This window comes from Bemisia tabaci, chromosome 7 (genome assembly GCF_918797505.1).
Source record: "Bemisia tabaci chromosome 7, PGI_BMITA_v3".
NCBI classification, from domain to species: Eukaryota; Metazoa; Arthropoda; class Insecta; order Hemiptera; family Aleyrodidae; genus Bemisia; species Bemisia tabaci.
In genome coordinates this window covers 14998976-15013829 of record NC_092799.1, presented here as the reverse complement: position 1 = coordinate 15013829, position 14854 = coordinate 14998976, and the positions used below count along the sequence as shown (strand labels likewise).

Genomic DNA, 14854 nt, shown 5'->3' with positions numbered 1-14854 from the left:
ATGTGCTCATGCATCATTACGTGGAAGTCAGACATGAATACTCGTGAGAAAGAGATAAAAAAGGAAAATTTTGAAGGTTTTCAAATTCTTGATTTGTAACTATTTCAAACTATCAAAACCTTCTGAGGAGACCGCAGATTGGCAGATTCCTACATTTCTATCCATATCTTTGGAGGAAGGTAGTTGGTGAATAAAACTAGGGCATGCCTTGAGTTTTGCATAATTTTTCTGTTTTTAGACCTCGGTTGAATGCAGAAAACACTTGGACGTATTTTTGGCAAACGGAAGTATGTGCATGATGATGTGAGCTCTATTATGCACATATTCTTATGGGTCTCAGGGCTCATGTCTTCACGCATATAGTTCCGTTGTTCAGCAGAAATACGTCCAGTTGTAGATATCATCGTCGTCAACGTCGTCATCTAACTGAAAATTAAAATAGCAAGGACCGACATAAAAAATGGAGCATTTTTGCAAGATATAACCCAGATTTTTCGGATTGTGTGATATACTCATAAAAATTTATCAATGACCCAGTGGCGCGGCGTGAATTGCGATACATCGATTGTCATGCCGTATAAACCTATGGGAAAGGATCGATAAACAGGATGTTCGTAGCGAACGCCTTAATAATCGATTCTTTATCATAGTTTTAAAGGGCATAACAATCGATACATCGCAAGTCACGCCACGCCACTGCAATGACCTCCGCGCGTAATCGTGGATACGTTCTCAGCAGAGAGCATGATGCAATAAACATCCCGAATTTTATGCTCGCCATCTTTGAGTTCAGGACAATGATCTCATAATTCCGATGTAATCTGATAAGAAAATTCGTAAAAATATCGACGCGTTGAGATTAAGTAGATTATAAAGATGAAGTCCAAGTCGACTGGAACCCAGGTTACGCCGGAGTGCCTTCATCGGGAGAGCTTGAACAAGTCGCTAAATGGAAGCGCAAGGTCTCAAAAAGACGGCCAACCTCACCGAAGTTATTTTATTAAAACTCGGGAAAGTAATGCTCATCATCTTTTAAAGCCAGTCGTTTAGATCATTGTTTAAGATTTCGCATGTATCCCCATTCTAGTAACACGACGTGGCGGGATATAGGTCATCTGAAATCATAGATTTCGGCTGGCTTTTTGGACCCTGACTTGTTTCACGAAAAATGACGAAAATGTCAGGGGAAAATTGTCCTCCTTTGTTCCCTTTCCAGAATGGGTTTGACGTTTCGAAGAACAAATTTTGCGTAAGAAATATTTCAAATCAACTCTTTTTAAGTTTCTGCAATATTCTTAATCGTCAAGAAATCTCATCAAAATGTGAAAGAGAAATCAAGAAAATGTCAGGGAATTCCATTCTCTGGATTCTGTGGCAACCCTGATTGAACGACTATCGAATACGGTCCATTTTTTTCCCCGAGCCTCCCTTCAATTTTTTCCCCTCTGCGGGCGGATTGTCGAAATCGATAGACAAAGCTATAGATAAAAGAGATGTAAGGAGTATGAAGCGATCCTATTGGTTGAAATGAGTGGTTCTTATGGACTAAGGGGGTAAAAGACGGACTAATTATCGGGTCCCGCGTGGGTTGCCATTAGTTAGTCTATTACCCACGTCCTTTGTCTATTGCAACCACCCACTTCCACCGATAGGATCTCTCCATATCCTTTTTGTCTTCTTTGTCTATAAATTTCAACAATCAGCCCGCTGGATCCACCACTGCAGCGGGCTGATTATTACAATTTATAGACGGAGCAATAGACGAAGAAGACAAAGAGAATATGGATGGGTAATATTGGTGGAAGAGGGTGGTTGCAATGAACAAAGGACGTAGGTAATAACTACTAACTAACGGCAACCCACGAGAGACCCGATAGTTAGTCCATCATTCACCCCCATAGTCTATAAGAACCACCCATTTCAACCAATAGGATCCCTCCATATTCCGTATGTCTTCTTTGTCTATGGCTTTGTCTATCAATTCTAACAATCAGCCCGCAGGGCTACGTCTCAAATATCTAAACTCAGATGATCGGAAGGGGGAAAACTAGAGATGTAATAACGTTGCTCCTCTGACGTAAGGACGTATCTCGATTTCCATCTATGAGCCCTAATCTACGTAGAACTTTATGCTTCCCAGGACTCATGTGGAAATAGAGATACGCCCTTTCGTCGGAGGAGCGACGATAAGAGGAGCCGCGAGAACTAGACCGCACCTGAAACCGGAACGTTTCCAAAATTCCGGTCGCGACCTTGGTCCGTCGCGGCGGACAGGAAAGGTCAGTGTCGCGTCTTGCATTCAAATCTAGCCGTCGCAAACCACTCTCGACGCGTCTACGATCCGACATGTCATGCTCGAATAGGATCCAACTTCCTCGACCGAAATTTGTCCAGTCATAATCAAATTCAAAATTTGGCGCCGCGTTGCCAGACCGGGCTGAAAATCGCACTTTTGGCTGGCGCAGGGCGTGGCGACGAGGTTCCGCGCACGATCGGCCGGCGCTGTGCGAGGAGAGCTCTTCCTCCTTGCGGAAGGTTAATGGTTTTACTGCAGCTGGAAGTCTATTGCCAACAGGTTGGACGCTCGGCCAACCCAAATGGCAATGTGTCAAGATATCGTCTTGTTATGATCCTTGTTTATCATCGAGGACCGCCGAGTTTTCTGACGGATCATCGTGCAAATTTTTGCGAGACCTTTTCGGCTTCATCGATTAGGTCATAATGGACGCTGTGGGCTGTCAGGAGACAGTGTCCTAATTAAAGTGCTATGTTTCATGTTTTTTCTTCAAATTTTTTGTTCGGTGATTTTTCAAAATTCCCCCAAGTAACAGCTACTAGTTCTGTAACTAAAGCATCTTGCTTCAACTTGTCACTAAATGCGCCATAATACAAAATCAAAAACTGAATTTGGCCCATAAAAACTCTTCAATGGCCCCTAAAAATCGAGCATGATGCGCCACATGGCTCCTGAAACTCCAAGGTGAGTTTCGAACACTGAAAACGACCCAAAACGGGTTTTTTACGATGTACAGTGGATATCGGATATAACGACATCGGTTATAACGACATATCGGGCATAACGACGTAAACTGGTCGGTCCCGGCTGAAATCCCATTCATTCAATGTGTTTATGTATCGGTTATAACGACATCGCATATAACGACATATCGGTCATAGCGACGGAGTTTTCGCGTCCCAACAGATGAAGTGATCGGTTATAACGACCTGAGCGAGGCCGAAGAGGAGATGAACTCGTTTCCAGACGCCCTAGAAGCCATCACACTGTTCAAAAATTCCTAATTTTGAACCCAGAATGGAACGATTCCACTTTATCACACTTTACGCTCGAACCCATAGAGCGTTACAAAAAGGGTACGCGAACACAATTGTGAAGCAAAAAAAAGTCACGGACTATTATTAAAATTAGAAGTTTTATACTTCTTCGGTATTGCGCATATGTAGTGCAAACATAATGTAGTGTGTAGTGCATGTAATCTCAATATTATAAAATACTTTGTTTTTACAAATTCAAACAAAGTGTTTTAATTAAAATTAGTCCTAGAATAAAAAAAATAAATGAATTAAATAAATATTCAATTCAAATAAAATTAGATAAAGCTAATAAACAAAGGTGTTACTGAAGAGATAATGAATCAGCAGCAAAATTCACCGGGCCCTGGAATCCCACCTACAGCACAGACTTGTTCTCAGCTCTTTAACATAGGGTACGTGCGTAAAAATTCCACTGTCGGTTATAACGACTATCGGCTATAACGACCGAATATGGCTGGTCCCTTCAAGGTCGTTATATCCGATATCCACTGTACTCTTCTTTTGCGTTGAAACACTCCTTTTCTGGATATTACAAGGTTTTCACAGTCTTCAGAAAAATTTTATTTTTCCGAGATGAATCGTTTTCGAACTAAGATTCAATTCCTGAAAGAAATTGAAAAGAATTTACTCTGAACATGAACAAATCTAACGAATTTCGCTTAAATATACTGGTTTTATTTCACGTTTTTAGTAGGAAACGGTTTCATACCTTTAGAAACATATTTTAGCTGTGTCTACCCTCAAAAAAATTTTTTTTAATCCCCAAAATGAACAAAAATTACACGAGCGCAAACGTCGTTTTTAATAATTATCTTTCTCGCAAAAGAATAATTGTGTGGTTTTTGTTTGAAATTTGATTGATTTTCGTAAAAAATCTGTTGAAAAATCGGCAAAATTTTTAGTCAGCAACATCCGATAGTTTTCTAGTATTTTTTACGAGTGGAAACGTAGCAACGTTGCACTATAGTTACTTTTCTTAGAAACGACGAGTTGTACAGAAAAATACCTACATAAAATTTGCCAGCATGACCTCAGAACTCATCGTGTGAAACAACAGCGAAGGAATCAAGCTTACAGTCGATTTATTCCCCTGCGAGAAAAAACGGGAAGCGAAGTGTCAAGTTGACTCAAAGAAATGATTCCCGTGGGGGCATGGCAAAAAGGGATGGGTTCCCGGGAACACGAGACGTTCTTGTCCTCAGAAAACCATCACTCAGGGGATGGCTTTAAGGAATCGTCGGTGATAAGATCGGGAGCGCCGATAGGGACAGTCGTTTGATGAAAATGCTGAAAAGCGACCCTCGAATGAGAAATATCCACCGTGCGCAACCAAAGATGTTCTGTCTTTTCTGTGCCAACCCCAACCTATCCTTACCCCAGTGGCACGACGATGCTGAAAAATTGTCTTAAAAATATCTCTAAAATCTATGTTGTCTCAAAATGAAGAATTTGCACGCAACTTTTTTATTGCCTCATCTAAGAGCGCTTAAAGAGCTGATTTCGCAGTATTTTTTATGATTTTTTTCTGAAATGGGAAATAGTATAAAAATAGCTTAAACAATGAGAAAATGCACCGCCTAGTGACGTCATCTGGCGGCTTTTCTCATTGAAACACATGTATTTTAGCAGATTAGATTATTTTGTCTTATCTTCTCCAATAGTTGCTTAATTTTTGAACCGAGGATATACTCGTATTCAGTTCACTCAGTACTTTCCAGTTAAAACACGGAATTCATCAAATTTCAGACACTTGCAAATGCTCCATTAATTACCTCATTAATCAAATTAATCATACCATCAGACTTGGTATAGTTTTTTAAGCGTGCCAGTAGGGCTCGCTTTTTAAAATCACTCGGATGTACCATAGTACAGCACACCAATCAACCAATGCTATTCAACGGGCCGTCCAAATATTTTTTTCCTCGGACCCGTTTTCTTGTCTTTGAACCATTATACTGTCAAGCCCTGATGGTCTCTTACCAAAAAACCGAATGAACTGCTAATTGGGAACCCTTGAGAACATTTTCCTGTCAAAACCGTATTATTTCATTTGACAAAAACCTCATAGAAGCTTTCTTACGCTCGGAGGACTCAACTCTAGAACCTTCTTTCCCGCCAAAACTGTTTAGCCAATGAGCGTCTTGCACTGCAAGTGCAGTCTGTGATAAGCCTCGTGACTCTTTATACCATGTACTAACCGTGGCCCCTGCAGAAATCCACTCAAACCACTGCAGTTATCTCCCGATATAGCTTTGGGTGTCAGGTTTCGAGCAAGGCCATAAAAGACGGCGAGGAGAGGGTCGCCTCGTCGAACCTATTATCTTCCACGCCCGATTAACCATTCACCGTGACGCCAGGATCCACCAAATTTTCACAAAAATTGTTTTCCGTCTATTTAGCGAGTTTTTCCTTACTTTCCGTTAAAGTACAAATAAAAAGAGACCTCATTTGTAAAAATCGGCCGAATAGGAGAGAAGTTACAGTTCAACGCGATTTCGATGCACGGCAGTTCGCCCAAATCACGGTCGTGCAAAATGCCGCATATCAGCTTAAAATCAAGATAATTGGACGGAATCTTTAAAATCAATTTACATTCAACGTTCATGAATCAATATTTTCTCCCAAATTTAGCAAAAAGTACCAATTGATGCAAATAACAAAGACGTGAAAATAGTAGGTATGTGTCCAACATTTTAGTTATTCGGCACGCTTTGCCAACATATTCATGTTGGATTTTTCTGCTTGTTTTTTATTATTATTCTAGCAGAACTATGATTTTCTATCGCAATTTTTTGAGTATGCTTTCATTATAAATTAAGATCGAGATATGGTTAGGTTCATTTTAGAAAAATGTTAAGAGGATTAAGCTATGGTGACATTTTTTAATTGTTTTTAAAATGTTTTGAGGACGTTGAAGGGGATTAAACGAGGAACGTTATTTCAGAAAAAACGTTGTTTTGAAGATTGCTGTAAAGAAATTACGGAAAGTAACTACAACATTGTCAACTGACAGAGATACAGGAGTCTTGGAGTCTAATGTGTCGCGGCAGCATCGCCGTGCTATCTGCATCTTTTCAGTTAAGTTTCGCCGATCATGTTTTTCTCCGCGAAGCGAAATGTTACATAATTAGGTACTGATTTCAGAAAATCAATTCCACAAAAGAGGAGAGAGTCAGCGATAAATTCGTGAGCTAAAAGTAAACAAGACATATTCTAGTTAATCTTATCAGTATTGCGTTATGTGTACGCGTTTTTCTAAGTTGAGAACAAACGACAATCAGGTGGATAAACGTTCACTGTTTGTCATCGAAGAGCTGCGGACTTGAAGTTGATCGAATGTCAACATTTTAGAACCTTCCTGGAGAAAATACAATTTTTAAAAATATAATGAAATACTGTATTTTATAATGCATGTAGAAGAGATCAGCTAGACTTTTGTAGACATTAGATGTGTCTCTAAAAATTATTTAAAAAGCGAATGTTGTCTGTCGAATATCATCAACCGTTGAAAGATATTCGACGATTGTGCATTTTTTTATGATATTCGACTCCTTCGTCGGTTTCACCTGAGATCGTTGAAATCCATTAATTTGAAAATTCGAATTCACCTACGGTTTTGAATTCGATTTTTGAATTGATGCAAACGATGCCAGAAACTTCGTCTCTCACCGGAATTTTTGTCTCGTCATTTCTTTCTGTTTTTGTGTTTTGTCAATTCAAGTCTGTTGTCCGTCCAATTTGCTGTAATCTGGTATTCCAGAAAAAAAAATGTGAGCTCTGATTGGCTCCTGCTTTCACCGATCATCGGTATCACTCAACAACACGGATTAATTCGTTTGATGAATGATATTCGATCGCGAAAATTCGCTGAAAGTATGAACATAACACTATTATACTTACTGACATTATAAATACGTATGAAACTATAATAAAAATAATTATTTCCCTGATATTATGTACTGACTCTTTTCTTACTTCTGTTTCAGGTGAGTAATTTTTTAACCTTGATGTCTACTTAATGTCAATATCAGGAACTCCATCCGAGGATCCATGGGTTCAGCGTGAGTAACTTTTCGGTTTTGGACTATATATTTATTACTTTTATAATTCTTCGACAAGAGGGGCTGAGAGTTAATCCGTTTGATTAGATGGATATTTATATTAGGAAGTAAAAATTGTATTTTCTGATATTTAACATAAAATTTGGAATAGCTTAAACCCAGTTCATGAAAATTTCACCGAAAGTAAAAAACACAAATTTTGAATTCGCTGGCCATTGCGCATGATGCCGTGCCGCGAGCGAAGCGGTGAGTGCCTGAAAAGTCAAAACGCCTTCAAATCCGTGCGTATGCAACACAGACATCCATGGAGCTCGAATAGTTGCATCCAGGTGTTATAATGAAATTCGTTTAGTGTTTTTGCATTCGATACTAACTGAGGGAGCTCGGATTGTTTCTCTTACGCCTTAACTTTATTACAACGTTGCTTATTATGCTGATGTAGTAAACCATTACTGATTTTTATCGCGAAATTGTCAATTTCCAAAACAGGCACTGATTATTCAATTGTAGTACAACAATGTCTAGTCTGATGATCTCAAAAACGGTCCACGCATGATTTGTTGATTTTTCCCAGCTCACTTTAACGAGTCATCCTTTTCTCTCTCTCTTTTTTTTTTTTTTTTTTTTTTTTTTTTTTTTAAAGTAGCCACATTATGATGATTCAAAGAAAATCTGGAAGAGTCAGCACATTTTATGAACCTTGAAAAGCCAGACGCTTCAGCCATCATTTAAATTCACTTGTTGTGTCAAATATTTCAATCATTAGTTCCGATGTTTTCCATGCTTCTCATCCGTAAACCTGGAGCCCCGCGTTGTGAATGTTTGCAGAAAGCACTTTCATGCCTATATGATCCCTGAAAAGTCACAGAAAAGTCGAGTCACTTTTCAATCCAAGGGGACAATTCCCCTGAGTTGTGATATAAAATAAACACGAATGTCGATTAATATATAAAACTCAATTTTTTTTAAAACACCCACGTGCACTTTAAAATGCGTATTTTGTTGAAGGGGCGCGTTTTTCAAGATATTTCAACGTGCACCCGTGATTCTTTTTTTTAAAAAAGAAATTTTCAATTTTACCGACGAGGTGTAAAATTTTCTAAACCTCAACAGTTCGTATTCGTATAATACAGGGCTAAAATTCGACCATTAAGCCGACATACCGTCACCTTCCGGCCAAAGTATCCGACGCTTCCGGCGCAAGTGCCACGCAACACTCCAAAATTTCGGCCGCCATTTTAGATTTTTACAGAGAAATTGTTGGTTGAATCCGTTTGAAAATTTTACCGAATTTCATCGGCGGCGCGAAGAAAATTCGGCGAATTTTGCGGACAGCTTCGTTGAACAATTTTTCTGTAAAAAAATAAAACGGTAGCGGAAATTTTGAAACGTCGCATGGTGCTTGTGATACTCAGGCCGTAAGGTGACGATATCAATACCCCAATCAAAATATTTATATATAACGTCCGTTTCCAAATATGACGCGATAAGCCGTGGATAAAATACTCTACTTTAGTGTCATTCATCGCGGGAAGCCGATGGCAAGGCATAATCGGCGGAATGGGTCATCAGTATTCTGGTAAATATCACTCGATGGTAATTAGTTCCGTTCCGTCGTTTAGCTCTCGATAATTGCCACGTTTGATGGAAAGTCGTCCAACCCCTCACCCGCCCGTCCGGAAACGGCGCGTTTTTTCGTTTCGCTCTGATCACTCCGCGCTCAATCGCTTCATTATTGATGCGTGTTGACAATCAATCCTACGAGGAAGTTATCCATGTTCCCGGCGCATCGCTGCCGATTTTGTCCTGTCGTCGCTGACCCCTCAAGAGCCCGACTCAGAGGTCAGATCTTTTTCGTTTTTTTTTTAAGAGTAAATGCAATGGAGATGTTGCATGTGTGAGGAATTTGCGGTTTGACCATTGATTCTTTTGTAAAATTTTGCGAGTAACACGATGGTGCCACTGGTTGTCTCTGCAATCAACTCTCAAGCTCAAAAAAACTCTCAAGTTGAGGGAAAAATGGAGGGGATATCCCACGCTATCCTGAGAGTCTACCTCTACATCAAGACAAACTCTCCATGCGAAGATAGGGAGCAAATACATTAGCAGAGTTGCCGTGTTTTCAGTTTTAGAGTTCCCAAATAAAGTGGCAGCCCTGTCAATGTATTTGCTCCCTATTTTTGCAAAGAGAGTTTGTCTTGATGTAGAGGTATGGACTCTCTGGATAGCGTGGGATATCCCCTCCATTTTGGCCTCAACTTGAGAGCTATTTTTGAGCTTGAGAGTTGATTTCAGAGAAAACCAGTTGCACCATCGTGTTTCTTGCAAACTTTTACATGAGAATCAATAGTCAAATCGCAAATTCTTGTAAAAAACTTGTACCTATCGTAGTTCTAAATTTCTAACCTAATCTGGTAGTTCGTTAGTCTTAAATCGGGAGGATACGACGCGGAACTACGAACTTCGATCGGACTTATTTTTTCTCGTATCAAAATTCAATTTTCGAGTTAGAAACTCTATCCTAGGCCACTGCGGAACGGTTGGAGCCGCAAGAACGATAGCTGAGTATCAGATTGATATAGCAATGAGTATCACTTTCACGATGAGGCATTCAAGGTGCCAGGCTCGATCAAAACATTGACGACGCACAGTGGATCTAGTCAGTAAGAGAGGTTGGACAACATTTGGAAACTTTGAAAGCTTATAACTCCGTCTATACCAGGGCCGGATTAAGGGGGAGGCCACATGGGCTGCGGCCCATGGCGGCAAAATTAGGGGGCGGCAAATTTTGCAATTTTTTTAAATGCAGGTACAAAAAAAAAATCGGATTCAGAAACAAATTACAAACAAGAGAAGGTGACAAAATCTCTCATTTCCTGAGAGTTGATTAATTTCAAATGTTTTCGTATTTCGGTAATACAAAAGACTGCGCACCTTTAATTAGTTGAGTTAAGACAGAAACCAAACACGTAATTTGGCCTAGAGCGGAGCGGCGCAAAGAGAAATGATGACGAGGACTTGAGATGAAAAGGAGAAGCCCTCGACGCGGCGGTCGGCATGTAACGCATATTAGCGCCTACGAGACTGCATGAATACTTCACGCATTGCGTCAAACACAGAACGGTCAACAGCAGTCGGCGCGGCGTGAATCGCACAGTGCCTACAAGACTTCATGAATACTTCACGCATTGCCCCAAACACAGTGTGGTCAGCGCGGCACGGCGGCGGAAGTTAAAATGATTAAACCACATTTATGTTTGTTCTCTCTTTATTTTTTAGTTCATTTCTTACAAATGAAAGGCATTGTCCCCACAGAGATAGGTTTACAGAACTGAAATTTCGCGCGAAGTTCCGTGAACTTTTACTAGTAGTGTTGACAGGGCTTACGCAAAAAATGTGCCCAACACGAGTGAACGCGTCTGATGCACCCTTCTCCCTCCGGCGCGTTCGTTTGATGGTTTTTATTGATGTTTCAAAATGAATGAGAAGAGGGCGGCAAAATATAGGCGGCCCATGGGCGGCAAGAGTAGGTAAATCCGGCCATGGTCTATACACAGTTTTGAGTTTCTGAAAGTGGGTTCATTGGTGAAATTTTCTTCTGAACGCACCCCGTAAAATGTAAAATGTGACGAAATAAACTTCAAAATTTGCAGTTTGAATCAAATATTTCATGTCCGACTTCTCTGATTGAATCGATCCACTGTGCGACGGCTCAGCGATGATCCGCCCGCAATTAAGGTGCCCAGGAAATGATCAAAATTCTGAGGACCTACTGTTGAAGATTGAGCGCTCGATGGTGGCAAATTAATTCCTTCTCTGTGAGATGAATAAATTCAACGTCGGACAAACATTCGTTGCTGCGTCACGTCCTGGCAAAATAAAAAACAAAAAAAATCCAAGCTCGTGAAAAGAGTGTCCCTTGCCAAGAAACTATGCTACAGTCAATACTGAAAACCCAAAAAACCAAACTGTTCACTAGAAACAGATTTAATTGTTCAAAATCAACTGATTTTTTCCCTTACCTGTTTAAAATATACTTTTTTTCGGTATGTTCACCATGGCAACGACAAAATTTTTCTGTCGGAACAACAAAATCGCAGAGACGGTGAACATCGAGGAGGAAGGCATATTTTTTCAAACATACTTGACGATCGATATGAGCCATTTAAAGTACTTAGTTAGCCACTCATTATTCATCGTCTTTCAGACGAGGGAACGTAACCGAACTCTAAGGCTGCCAAATTGACTTCAACAATTAATATATTTTACAAAAACGCACCCGCAACAATTCCCATCCAAAATTTTCTTATTTTTGTATAAAATCTGAGGAAAAATCAGGGAAGTTTTCAGTTAGAAATTCCCCAAATATTCCTGAGTAACATACAATTTATGAGAGGAAATTTGGCAACATTGAATCGGAGTCAAGCTTTTTCGTGAGGGAAACAGCGTACCAGTGGCGTGGCGTGAATTGCGATTTATCGATTGCTATGCTATTTAAACCTATGAAAAAGGACCGATAAACAGGGTGTTCGCAGCGAACACCTTAATAAACGATTCTTTACCATAGGTTTAAATGGCATAAGAATTGATACATCGCAATTCACGGCACGGCACTGCAGCGCACTGTTTACAGACATATATCTGCCAAGTCTATTATTTCTCTAAAAACACTTCTGACAGTATTGAACCAACTTACAGGATTTAGATTTCTAACTTAATATATGCTAAAAAAGTTCAGTATTTTGGTTACAACGCGGGACAATCAGAGATACGTGAGTTTGAGATAAAAGAAAGTCTGTTAGCGGAGATCCTTGAGGGAACAACGGTCCACGATTACGTGTTTTACCATTGAAATTAACGTACCCTGTGTTTTTATCTCCGTGCGAGAAAAACAAATATGTTCTTATTCTTAACGATACGAGAGAGAGGAGGGGGAATCTACTTTTCCCCGATCAGCCGTCCAACTTGCCGAAGGCGATACCCGTCTCATTTTTTCTACGATAACTCAACGTTATCCCGCAAAAAGGGACGGGGAACGAAAACTTTAAGAGCGTCGGAATTCGCTCTCGCCCTATAAAAAACCAAGGGATTGAATTAACGGTCTCTCAAGTGAAACTCCAACTCGGAAGTTTTCAGGGTAAGTTTCCCGAAAACACGTGCCCTCACGTGGAGCGGATACCGGGGAAGCCACAGACTCGCAAAGAAGTGGAGAAAAAAGTCGCGAAACTCCCTGTAAACATTTAAATTTATAAGCTCGAGGTTGCCGAGTTTCCGGTTCTCACAGCGGGGATGTGCGATGAGGCGGAAAATAACGCACGGTTTGGCAACCGCGACGGTGAAACCCCGCTCGTGGCGCGATCTTACAGCTAATTTGCGTCGTATTGTACTTCAGCAACTTCGCGGGCTGGATTTATGGTTTCCTTTATGCTCGGCAAAGGGGCTGAAAAAGACCCCCCCCCCCCTTCAAAAAAAAAAAAAGTACTAGGCTGATACGCCCCAAAGTGTGGAGATTTAGCCTCCTACTTCGATATAAGGCTTCCGGTTCTCAGAAGAAAATACAATTTATAGGTATTTTTGTGCTCAATCATCACTTTAAATTCAATCCTAAAATTTTAGAAGCATGCAACTTTTCAAGAACTTCGTACTGTTGGTTTCTCACGAAGTTAAAATATTTTTACGTGCATCAACCGTGCTTTTTGCTCAGTGATAGTTAATTATTCACGTGTTGAGCTATTTTTTCAGTATTTAAGGCCTGTATGAAAAATGAAGCAAGACATATTTTGGCCGTAATAAGACGTAGAGCTCTATTTCAGACAAATATTTTTTGTGTGTCCAGAGTGCCCCAAATGGAAATGTAGGTCCATTGAGAGTGACAAACACTCATCACCGCAACTAAACATTTCGTCGCATGTGACTAAAAGTAAGTGAAACGAAAAATTTTGGGCTCAACCGGGACACGGCATTTTTTTACAGCCACAAATATTTTTTTCTTTCAGTTCCACAAACTAGCTCTCGACATATAGACTCCAGTGGCGTGGCGTGAATAATCGATTATCGATATCTCGCCATTTAATGCTATGGTAAAGAATCGATTACTAAGGTGTTCGCTGCGAACACCCCGATAATCGATCTTTTTTCATAGGTTTAAATGGCATAACAATCGATATATCGCAATTCACGCCACGCCACTGAGACGAGAGTAAGGTCTAAAAGAATTTTTTTCGCTGGTGCAAACGCGACACGTTTTATTCTGGATCTTGGTTGTAACAACTAGAAGCACAAATTCAGGCTACCAAGTATTTTGCAGTGCGGATGCAACTTTCTCCTTGTCCATATTTAATATTTTGCGAGCAATTTTCTAAATGGGAAACATCTGAAAAGTGAATTATTTCAGACTTTGTCATTGACCCATTTGCAGAGTGATATGCGGGAGGTGCGACTGACGGTTCCAGGAATCCAAGAGAAGAGAAAAATAGCAAACGAGGATATGTCATGACTCGGACAGAATTTGAATTAAAATGCTGTCGCTCGGTAGCTTTTTGGGGCTTTCGACCCACTGCCCCACTGATGAAGGAAGCGTTGCTACTTTTGTAGATATTTTAATATATTAACGCAAGAAATGCTGTAAAGCACGTGTATTCTATTTGAAAGCGATAATTGCGATGATTTCATGACAAACAGCGTAATGTAGGAGAATTTCCCCAGGGCGCAGCTAATTCTTTCAGGTTTGTAGCCTTTTTGTAGAGAGTCTGTTGAAGGAAAAAAATTCATCAGAAAGCTGCGGATTCCTCACAGAAACTTGGAAAGCCAGGAATATTACTGAAACAGTGTATGCAGAAAAACTGAAAAACAAGGGAAAAGTGACAAATGAACCATAAAGCAGGGGAAAATTGCCTCCGCAGAAATGACAACCTTTCGGTTGCATCACATTGTTTCGCGTGTCATCCAACTAGACTGACCAATCACAAAATTCTAGTTCATCCCATGAGGTCTTAAAAGTCAGGGAATTTCCTCAAATCTTCACCTCCTGGTCAAAATATCACAAGCGCCGTACTACTTTAACAAATTTTCCCCGCCATTTCATTTTCTACAGAGAAATTGTTCAACGAAGCTGTCCGAAAATTTCACTGAATTTTCTTTGTGCTCCCGATAAAATTTAGTGAAATTTTTAAACAGATTCAACCAAGAATTCCTATGTAAAAAAATAAAATGGCGGCGGAAATTTTTAAACGTCGCATGGCGCTTGTAACCCATTTGGACGGAAGGTGACGAAATTTCGTCGAAGACAAACTGATAAAGTCGAGGAATTCCAATTCAAAATTTACGTGCAACTTCTAGCTGTTTACTCCAGTTCGAAGTGCTCTCTGAATCGCCCATAAAAAAAACAATGCAAATTAGGCGAATTTCGTTCGGAAAACTGGCAACTCAGGATGAGACGGATCCTCGTATTTTCCAACCTT

The 14854-nt window shown here is 40.1% G+C and overlaps 1 protein-coding gene across 9 annotated transcripts in view; it reads left to right on the top strand.

The window, feature by feature from the left end:
- mtd (TLD domain-containing protein mustard) overlaps positions 1–14854 on the top strand; it is a 573843-nt gene that overhangs the window by 187054 nt on the left and 371935 nt on the right. The gene's annotated exons all lie outside the window — the stretch shown is intronic.